Genomic DNA, 11515 nt, shown 5'->3' on the forward strand with positions numbered 1-11515 from the left:
TGTCAGATTTGAGAAATTAATCAAGGAGGCATAGAGTGAAGCAAATAATTATCTATATTTCAGACTGTGCAACATTAAACTATTTAAGGATGCACCAGGTAAAGTTTTGACATAAAAGTATGTCCACTTTATGGAAACTATCCATTACTATAGATCTATCAGCCCAGGTTGCATGGGAGCACACATTATATTCAATCTGGAGGATGCTGTGTCCAAATTATTGACATTCGGTCAAATATTCTAGGTTTCAAGGTTTCAGGTTTCAGGTTTTATTTGTCATATGCACAGCAGATACAGCGTATATGTTGGCAATGAAAATCTTATGTCGCGTGCTCCTCCAACAACTCAACATGCATGGTGCAAATAAGATAAATAAAATAGTGAAAAAGAGAGAAGAATATTTATAGTAACAACAATAAAGATTTGAGGATGTGAAATATATACATATTTGGAATACATTGAAAGTATTTAAATACTTTACACTGTTGAATGAGGAGGTATGGACAGATGCATATATTATGTATAGCAGATGTATATGGTAGATATGTACAATATATAGATATGTGTACTATAAACAGATATGTATGGCAGATGTGTATAATATATATGTATGTGTGTACTATAAACAGATGTGAGTAGACATTCACACAGCTCAGGAGTTCAGTAGTCTTATAGCCTGTGGTATAAAACTGTCTCTGAGTCTGGTGGTCTTGGTCCAGATGCTGCGGTACCGTCTGCCAGACGGCAGCAGACAGAACAGATTGTTGCTGGGGTGATGGGGGTCCTTTAATATCCTACCGGCCTTCTTCCTACACCGCTGGGTGTAGAGGTCCTCCATGGATGGCAGCTCCGTCCTGGTGATGTGCTGAGCAGTTTTCACCACCCTCTGTAGAGTCTTACGGTTGAGGGCGGTGCAGCTGCCATACCAGGCGGTGATGCAGCCAGTCAGGATACTCTCGATGGTGCACCTGTAGAAGTTGCAGAGTATCCTGGAGTCCATGTTGAACTTCCGCAGCCTGCGGAGGAAGAAGAGCCGCTGTCGAGCCGTCTTGGATATGACCCTGGTGTGATGTGTCCATGTCAGGTCCTCACTGATGTTTACCCCGAGGAACCTGAAGCTGCTGACTCTCTCCACAGGAGTCCCGTCGATGGTGATGGGTGTGTGTGCCTCTCTCTGCCTCTTCCTGTAGTCCACAATCAGCTCCTTTGTTTTGCTGACGTTGAGATGGAGGTTGTTGTCCTGGCACCAAGATGTCAGGGCTCTGACCTCCTCTCTGTACGCCGTCTCGTCGCCGTCTGTGATCAGGCCGATGACGGTCGTGTCGTCAGCAAACTTGATGATGGTGTTGGAGCTGTGTGTGGCCACGCAGTCGTGCGTGAACAGGGAGTAGAGGAGAGGGCTGAGCACACAACCCTGAGGGGCTCCGGTGTTGAGGGTCAAGGTGGAGGATGTGATGTTCCCCATCCGCACTGCCTGGGATCTGCCCATCAGGAAGCTCATGATCCAGTCACAGAGGGCGCTGTTGAGCCCAAGGTCCCTGAGCTTAATGATGAGCTTGGAGGGCACAATGGTGTTGAATGCTGAACTGTAGTCAATGAACAGCATTCTCACATAAGTGTTCCTCTGGTCCAGGTGGGAGAGGGCAGTGTGGAACCAGTGTGCTGTGGCATCAGGAGCTGTGTAATTTATTTTGAACACATATAGTTATGACAATTTCTTCTCCACTTAAAGATCCTTAGCAGAATATGCATATCCACCTTGTATGTGCCGAGTGCAGGCAATCAAACTGTACATACTGAAACCATCACGTCTATAGCAAGGAATAATTGTTTTAAAACAATAATGCAACAATTGTATTTTCTAACATTTTAATCAAAGATAAATTAAATGTTCCAAATGATAAAGCTTATCGCTCCAATGATCATACAAGGCCATATTAATCGGAATAATCATTTAGTCTCCACAGGAAACACGCAAAGCTGGGTCATTACCAGTCAGAACTTAAAACCAAACCATTAAAATGTCCATTCATTGCAACAATTAGAAGTCTAATGGGAAATACCAAACGATAAATCTGATAATGTTGAAGTCTCCCATATTGATCAGTGCACAATATATAATAATAATTTCACTATGGAAACTAACTTAGGCTGTTCCAGTTGAACACATATACATATAAAGCCACACACACACTAAATAAAGCAATATTTTGTTCAACTCAATGTGATTGCTTTCAACTAACCTAATACAGTTATGTGAAATTTGTTGACATAATACGTTTCAGTTTTTTTCAGTGTACCAATCCGTCCCTGGTGGTGCCTCGACAGATCCTGGAAATCCCCTACAGATGTCGTATTGTAACCCATGTACAACAGCTCTATGGCACAGTCATTTGGAACTTGGATGTAATGGTTTATCAATCCACTAGAAGGGGAGTTGATGGAAACTGAGGAAGTTAACTTCAACTTACAGCAATCATGACACAGAGCATACATACTTTTAGCACCATGATCATACCCAGGAAAATAATATGCTTGAACTTTCATTGTAAAACACTGAGTCACACTTGTTTTTAAGCATTTAATTGCATCAGTGAGACGGTGGAAGGAGACTTGACATGCCTCTAGCTACTTTCGCATAACAAGCTACATTTGTAAACAGAATTACATGATAATGAGTTGGAATTGAATGATATAGGCCTGGAGAAAGAAAAAAAATGTGTGCAACAGTGCCTGCAGTGGCACTCAAACAGTTGATTTCTGTGGTACAGTTACTCACTGGGATAAACTAACAATGCTTTTTAAACAAAGAAATACATTATTAAATATACAATGTGTTTTCCTAATTTCCTTCACATTTAGGCATAAATAATAACTTTGAATTTGTCATGACAGCATTATTTAAGCTTTGTAAGATTGTGTTTGTTAAATTCTACCCGTTTCTCGTCAATTCAATATTGTCTTTCTTTCATGTAGTGCAATGGTGAAATATGTTCAAATTAACATTTGGAAAACTATTTGGGCTTGACAACTATTGACTACATGACGGAGAGCAAATATGATTGAAGTCCTATAGCAACTGATGTATCTCTTGGAATATACTGTGTGAACCATGGCCTAAACAAAGAGCAAAGCCTTGGCAGTGAACTTTAGCTGGTTTGTGTTTTTGTTAAGGAAGCGCCCTCTCATTGACCCTGCAATTGAATAAATGGTTGTGTTTGCAGTGGAATCTAATCTGTTTTCTATCAGGAAACAGGAGGCAGGGCAGACTACCAGAGTCCAGTATTTAGGAGGCATCCGGCTGTCAGTTGACTAACCTTTCTTGGGAGTGGGAAGACTGGGAGTCATGAATTTATGTTTTACCTAGTTACACATTGACATAACAGCGTAAGAAGAACTCAGTTAAATACAACTACGATGGTGTGCCAAACATACCCAAAAAAGGGAAATAATCTCATGAGCAGCTCTCTGCTGAAGAATAGTAAACCGCATTGATTCCTTCATAGTTTAGTTAAGTGCAGTGTAAAGCTCAAGGAATCAACCCTTCACATCAAACTTCATGGAGGACCCTGGAAGTGAAGGGCAGCACTTACAGCCTGCACATCAAGTCTGCTGAGGCTTCACTTTGATGCACTGTACCTTCTTCTCTTCCTCAAGAGAACCTTCAGGTAGCTCATAATTCTACAATCTCTTTGGTTATGCACCACAAATGTCATCTGTATACAGTATAACAATACTGCTTAATGAACCTGCAGAAGTGGAGTCACAGCTGGAGCCAGCAGTGTTTTCAACAAAGACCGCCATAGAAACATCAAAGGGTAGGAGCCAGGGGCCACTCCCTGATCACTTGTGATGCTTGTGTTCTCTCAGGAGAGAAACAGCACAACAGTAATATTGTTATTCGATGTTGGAACTTGTTAGCAGTTTCATTGTCTGAATAAATAGGATTAAGCCTTTGTGGGTTTGTTTTGTTATGAGAGAGCACAATGGACACGCACCAGCAAATGTCCAATAACTAGAATGTTGTCGTGGACAGTGGGAGGAAGAAAAGAGAAAAGGGAGGAAGAAAAGAAAATGTTTCATCCTGGGCATGAGTTTGATTTTACTAATGGACACAGAAAGGCTGCTATGGAAATAAAGTTGCTACTTTAAAACTAGTACTAAGAAAGTATTATAAGACAATAACAAATATTTTTATATTTAAATAATCAAAAACAAAGTATTTACGCTTTCTGTAAAAATGTACAAAAAGCCCACATTACTTCATGATTTTGTACCTTTCAAAATGGGCAAACATAAGCATCTGAGGTTGAAGTCTTTAACTACCAAATGTACATGTAGTCAGTTACATAATTTAAGCTATAATATGTAGCTTATTAGAATCAGAAGTATGTATTAGAATTCCATCCCACAGAGGGGAAATTTACTTTGAAAAAAAAACACATTAAGATAAAAAGGAATTCAATTCTTATAATTCCCAGACGTACACATTCAGGAAATAGGTAAGTAGTATATCCAAAATAAAATAAGTTTAACATTGTAGAATGAAGTGTAGTAGCGAGTAGATTATAGCAGTACAATATGCATGTACATAGTCGCATACAGATTCTTGTTAGCTTGTAGTGCTTTCATTGAACACTAACAGGAGTGTCCAACATCATCAAAACTCCTCCACCAGCACCCCAACACAACTCCCTATAAAATGAACTGCTGCAGTGATACATTACATACATTGTGACTTAGACAACAACACAACAACCAGTGTTGTGTCAAGAGATGAAGCGAGCATTTGGTTTTATTACGAGATAAATCAATTAAAAACGTAACCATAATCTTCTCTTAGCAATCTAGCCATTATATCACAACGTTTCTGTGTGATCAGCTAGAAAACTAGTTGTAAACGAGAGATCGGGCCTTTTCCTGTGAATCTGCAAGACAGATGAACTACTTAAATGTGGTCTGTGGAACAGTGAAATCGGAAGGGACCTCGACCAAAGGCACCTTGATCGAGTACCTTTGTAGACTTATCATATAATCGTATAAATAAACGTTACCTTGACGAGAGGCATCTTGGATTCTTTTCGGCTACTCCCTCTTCAGATTTATAATGCTAAATAAAAAAATCCAGTGGGGAAATCTCATTTATTTTTGTCAATGGATCCCTTGCAGTGCCTATTTCCGGGTTGGCCTACATAAATAGGTCATCACTGCACCACTCTATACGTCGAGCGTAGAATTTAATTACAGAAAAACGCTCATTAGAACTTTTGCCTAGTGTTTGTCACTTATGAACTCTTACTACTCCCTATTGTTCGTTTAACCTGTTCTTTTTAGTTGAGAGTTCATTACAATTAACTTAAAATAGAGCATCAACACTGAATTTTCTTTAATTAGGATTAATTCTCCAAATGACACATAATGTGTCTTATAACAATACAGAGCCAATTCAGAAATATATTTTCATTTATAAGAAACTATAAAGTAACGTCACATAACAAAAAAATTACCTAAACGAGTTTAGTCCTTGCAAGGATGTTTATTCCTCAGTCACATTGTTTCATTATCATAGCTTTACCCGTATGTAATTAGTGGATGGCTTAGGTGTCAAAAGCTTAGAGATTTCTTATTTAAACAGATATTCCCTTCTACATTAAGAGCAAAAAAGGGGAAAGGTATGGAAAACATGTGTCCTCAGGGAGTATAAGTATCAACAAAGGGGAGAGGATAGGAGAGGGAGAACAGGAATAAAAGAGAAACAAAGAGAGGAAGACAAAATACAATTCTCCACTGAGTGACACTTCAATTAGCCTGCTGTCCACCCCAGCTTTAATAGTCAGAAGGTGAACGATGCAGTGACAAGGCAGGTCATTAAAACATCTTTAAAACTCCTAAGGTTTACTCAAGACCAGTGATTAAAGATCTATTCCCTGACAGGTTGCCAGACCTTGTTCCCATCTCCCCCAAGAAATAAAAGCAATTTCATTCTAATCATACGGGCTACGTGACAAATACCAAAGAGGGAAAAAATGCCCTTCAGCGTGTTCGATTAATTATAACGGAACTTAAAATGTTTTGTACTCCACTAAATCTGGAAAAAAATACATGCCTCCCTGTTGGAAAGCAGGATAATTAATTGCCAGTCTAAATTCAATACAATTGGGAAAAACAGACATTGTTGGTGCATGCTGCAGGTTGAGTCTTAGCTGCCAGGTAAAGGAAACCATTAGCTTTGTTTGTTAGCTTGCAGAATTGCCCCTTGCTCATGCTTGTTGCTCAAATTGTGAAATGTATTCACCCTTTGAGAGCCACTGCATTCACTAAACAGGATGCTGTGATTAGCAGTGCTGGTGAACTGCTCAAATCTTTTAGGCTATACTTAGGTCTGTATTGTTAAAAGAAGAAAGTTTACTATCCAACGCAACGTGGTCTTTTCAAGCAGGCCATCTCCTATCAGCGCTATGGAGGTACTCGGACAAGATGACCTTCTCCTCTAGAAGAGAGGTCCCCAAACTTGTTTGCGCCACGGACCAGTTTCATGTAACCATCGATACAGGGTTGTAGTGCTGCACTTTTATCTGAGGAAAACCAACATTTACAGCTCCTCATTCATGACACATGCCTCTCTGGTGCGATTGTGTTTTTTGTATTATTCTCCTGCATTTTAGTACGAGGTGACTTGTGTGTGATGGGTTTGGTTTTGTCTGTTTCACATTTTGCTTTCTCACTACTTACCTAGCCACAATCAGAAATCTGCCCAGAATCAGCAATCAGCCCACCTCCATATAAATCAAGTGATCTCCTTCACTACTCAACCCTGCTTACATGTTGCCATACATCGGTTTTCTATGTTTGTCTTGCCTACAGTGCCTCCAAGTGTTTTGATTTGTTGCTAATTAGTCTATTTTTGCCTGCCTGCTTACTTCCGCTAATGCCTGCCCTCCACACTTCAAAATAACCTGCTAGTCCCTCATACTCATCCAACCAGACACATACAAGTTACTTCTCTAGCTGTAAATCTTTGCACTTACTCATTCCTTTGTAAATCTGAAATTATCTTTATTATCTTAAATAGTTAAACCATAGAGGTGGGTTTCTTTTTCCAGATCTTTTCTTTAAAAACATTTATGAAAAATAATAGTTCAAGTAAGTCAGCGTACATAGTGTGACTCTTACAGATGTAACATGATGCAGATGATTTTAATTCTTAGTTCACAGCTTAATAAATATTACACATTAACGCCTGTCAAAGTACGGTGTAAACTGACAAAAAAAACAGATGGTTTAATTAGGGGATTTACATATATTTCAGCAGCTCAGCCAGCGTAGTAGACAACTCCAGCAGCACCCCCACCACCTCCATTTTTATTTATTTTTTTTCCCTCACTGCGTTTCTTGCTTGCCAGATTAAAACAAGCCAACTTTGGAGCTTCTGGGACGTGGCGAGTTGGTCTTTATCTCTGGGAAACAGATGCATACAATAGCACCCTGAGGGGTTTATGGATAGGTATGTGGGTGTTTGTAGAGGGTCCCTTTTTTTATTTACTGATTGTTATTTAAAAGTGATCCTATTACCGGTCCTTTGTATACTCTTCCGGCTGCTGCTTCTTTTGCAAATCCTAGTTGTTTTTTTAAAACACGGAAATACAAGTTTGATCTTGTGAAAGTCTTTCAGTATTATTGGAAACACCTGTTCTATCTTAAGTTTAATGAACCAAGTTATTTTATGATAACCAAGTATTTTCTACCACATTGACTGAAACATGTTGCCTTAATAAGCTATAACTAACATGACTTATTTAGACAGCAGAACTGGAGATTTTTTAAGACCTGGTGCTTTTTTTTAAATATGGAAGGCCAGAGCCAAAATGGCATTTAAAGGTCAGACTGTGGGTTTAATTCAACAACGAAAGTAATTAAAACATCCCTGTTTAGTGTCTAGATTCACAAGTGCCCTATATTCCACCCTGCAACCGAAACTGCCGTAAACCATTTACATATGGTTTCAGAATACTGCCTGAACCAACAGCAGTCTACTCATTTTGGAGACAGCCCCACTCACATTAGTAAAGCTCCAGTTAAAGCCTGGAGCATGGAACAGGCTTATTCTCATCGACTTCTTCATGGATTAGTTTTTGCATATAGATTTAATTGAATTCCATACTAGTCACACAATTGCAAACAGCACAATCCTATCCACTGTGCTTCACCACAATCACAGCAGTAAATAAGCAGATGGCAGCTGCATTATTAAAGGAATTGCATCATATCTGCCCCAGCCCAATCTCAAGAATGTAGGCTGTAGGGAGTGTTCACCTAAACCTCTGATGGGTCTTTCACTGCACTGCTGGTCAATACTTTATTCAATATAGGACTAGTGCTGCCTTTGACATCATCTTATTATGGATTTGATGAGATTCACAGGAACAGCTTTTATTTTGAGCAAACTTGCCTCTTAGCAGGGCAGGTTTCTGATTCCACTCTCAGTTTCAAACTAATTTAATTGACTCCATGTTATCCTCCTACTTTAGGAAATCATAAAAACAATTCCTCTCCATCACTATGCACAAGATACTGCACATATTACTATATTGCTAAATTCACACAAATCCACTTAACAGAAATATCTGTCTTCGCTGACTAGGAGGAATGTATTTAGACTTTTAAGTCATCTGAATTAATATGCTTAATGCAAGCATAACATTTCCTTGTATGAATAAATCCCAAAAAGAAGACAGTAAACAAGTGTATTTTTCAGTTTTTTAAGTCTTGTTTTTAAATAAACACGTTTAGTCTCTGAAAATGGGATGTTGTTATACAAGTGCTCTGATCAATAAATGTATTATTTCATTTCAAATCAGTAGCCTTTTGTTGTTGGGAGAGTTAAACTAAAGCATAACTCTGGCTCTACTTTGAAAAAAGAAAAGGACTGCTATACTATTTATATACTGTGCATGTGTTAAATTGATTAGCATCATTCCTAAATCACTACTTCATCCTGCCAAAAGGCAAAAACTGCACAGCAATGAAGTCCATTAACACACATAAATGACAGTTACCACACATGCACAAAGGAGTCATCCGGTATGATTATGTGTATGATTGAATGGGGTCAATCGGTTAAAAAAATGGATTGAGTTAAAAAAATAATAGTCTGTGGAAGATCCAAATTAATACGTTCTAAACTACTAGGCCTGCTATAAAGGGCGGGAGACACCTTTGCAAAGCCTACCAAATATAGCCCTAATTTGATAAGGAGCCAATTGACATACAGACAATTTGTACTCTATGTTCGCTTTATAGTAATTCATACATACAAGCTGCAAGACACAGTATATCTGAAATAGTTTCCAGTGGTGATGATATACATTTTTACATAGGTTGCCATGCCAATGTTAATTTTAATATCTGTGCATCGAAGGCTAACACATAATGACTCAACTGAAGTTTTTACACCAATCCTTTTTCTGGATAGGGGTAGGATTTGAGCAGTTAGTGAAGTTCACCTATTTTCCAAATCATATGTTATTCTCAGTTTTGGTGAAATTTGCTTGAACAACTATATCTCTAAACTCCATACATGGTCAATGAGACTGGCTTTGATTTCAATTCTGCCCTTTTCGCTTGATTCTCTCACTCTCAAGACAATAACGTTTGAAAAGACTGCTAACATTTATCAAGTCCACGGAGCTTCATAATGGAGAGTTGAAAACAACACTCCCCCAGACCAGATAGTTATGGGATAAATGTTTAAAACAAGGGCCTTGAGGGGATGCTGGTTGGAAGAAAGCCATAATACTGCCTAATCCTGGTCGCACAAGTTCCCTTTGAAGTACTCCGATTGCCTTTCAATTAAACTCTAATGTTATCACTGCACTGCAGCACATTTATTTCAAATGAGCTGAAACTACTTCGGATTTACGGGTAAATCTGGGAATTCCATTGGTGGACAAAACTAATTAAGATCATGTGATAGAAAGCTGGCCTATGTAATCTAAAGGCCTGATAAAGTACATCGTGATAGTAAACCCCCAAACACAACGGTGGCATTAAGGTTGAGGAGAGACTCCATTTAAAGTTTACACATAACATTGGTTTCCATGCCCCTGTAGGTTTTAAGAGTTTGGTCTTTCTTTAGACTAATGGTAAGAATAAACATCCAAAACACACAAGGTTATTTTACAACAATGATCTGTTTCAGTCTGGATTTCTCCTAAATTCACAAGAAGGTACTTTTTATATTAAAGGTTACATTTCAAAAACATGTCGTAATGTAAAAGCCTACTATGGCGGTTTCATTTTGATATCCGTAAGTCAAAGAACTGTGGACCTGTATGTGTTGGGTGTGGTTATGGCGCCAGCTGCTGGTGGAGAGATGCGAGTGAGGAGATCGATAGCTGATCAGAATCAGGTTATCAGTCGCATGATGAAAGCATGCTTGATTCTGGTGACTTGCAATACGTTTGGTCCTGAAGTAGGGATCTATAAAGTATACAGCAGGCCCAGAATGTGGAGCAGTATATTCGCGTCACAGTTGGTTTTGCTCAAGGGCTTTTATGTTCCAAGGAATCTGATTTAGAGAGTTTACAAAACTATCTACAAACCATGTTATCTTACTTTGTGACATAAAACAAGAGTGAGCCACAACTGGATGAAGTCTTTTCAGAACATTTAAAAATGCAAATCAAACTAATACAATTTTAGATATTAGCTTAAAAGAAGATCTGGTTCTGTCATCTGCATTTGGAAATTCAGTCTCTTTTTTTAAAATTGTTTCTAAGCCCATTAAATGCATTTTGTTGAATCATCAGCTTTAAAATGGTTATATCGGCTGTAGATTTGAGATGGTATTTGTGTTGATAGAATCTGACTGAATGAGTTTACGGTTTCACCTGTGTAAATGTTGCTGTAGGTGGTGCATTGGCGCGTGTAGACCAGATTGATACAGTTTTCGTAGAAAAATAAATAAATTGTACCTTTGTTTTAAAATAGCAAAGTTGCGCCCCCTGTTGTGTGGTAGTCACATATAGTTTCTCCGATATTCATGAAATTTGGTGAAGACAATCCTCTTTAAATTGCAAACCAATTTCCAATTGCTGTCCATTAGCCCTACCCCCCAGGATGTTTCACCTGCGTTTTAAGCTATCTTTAAACGCACCCCGAAAATGTGGATATGCAGGTAGACAAGGCTGTAACTGTATACAGACCAAGAGAGTTTAATCGCACAGCTGATTATCTTAAAAAAAAAACTAGTTGGTAGATAAAGTTGGGGTTAAGGGGTTCAGGGTTGCAAACTGTGTGAACTGGCCTATTGGTCTGTGGATGAGGGGTTGTAAGTGTGAGGTTTGTGTGGCTGCTGATGAAAAGAAAGGGAAAAAACAGTCCCATGGAAATCCAGACCGTGGACCTGTGGGGAGAGGTGAAACCAGCTCTATAGGTGGCTGTCAATCAGTTGTCATTCAGCCCCCTCGTAGTGGTGTTTATCCTGACCTCTTAACGACTTCCAAATAAACCAAGT

The sequence above is a fragment of the Eleginops maclovinus genome, chromosome 11 (assembly GCF_036324505.1).
Source record: "Eleginops maclovinus isolate JMC-PN-2008 ecotype Puerto Natales chromosome 11, JC_Emac_rtc_rv5, whole genome shotgun sequence".
Taxonomy (NCBI): Eukaryota; Metazoa; Chordata; class Actinopteri; order Perciformes; family Eleginopidae; genus Eleginops; species Eleginops maclovinus.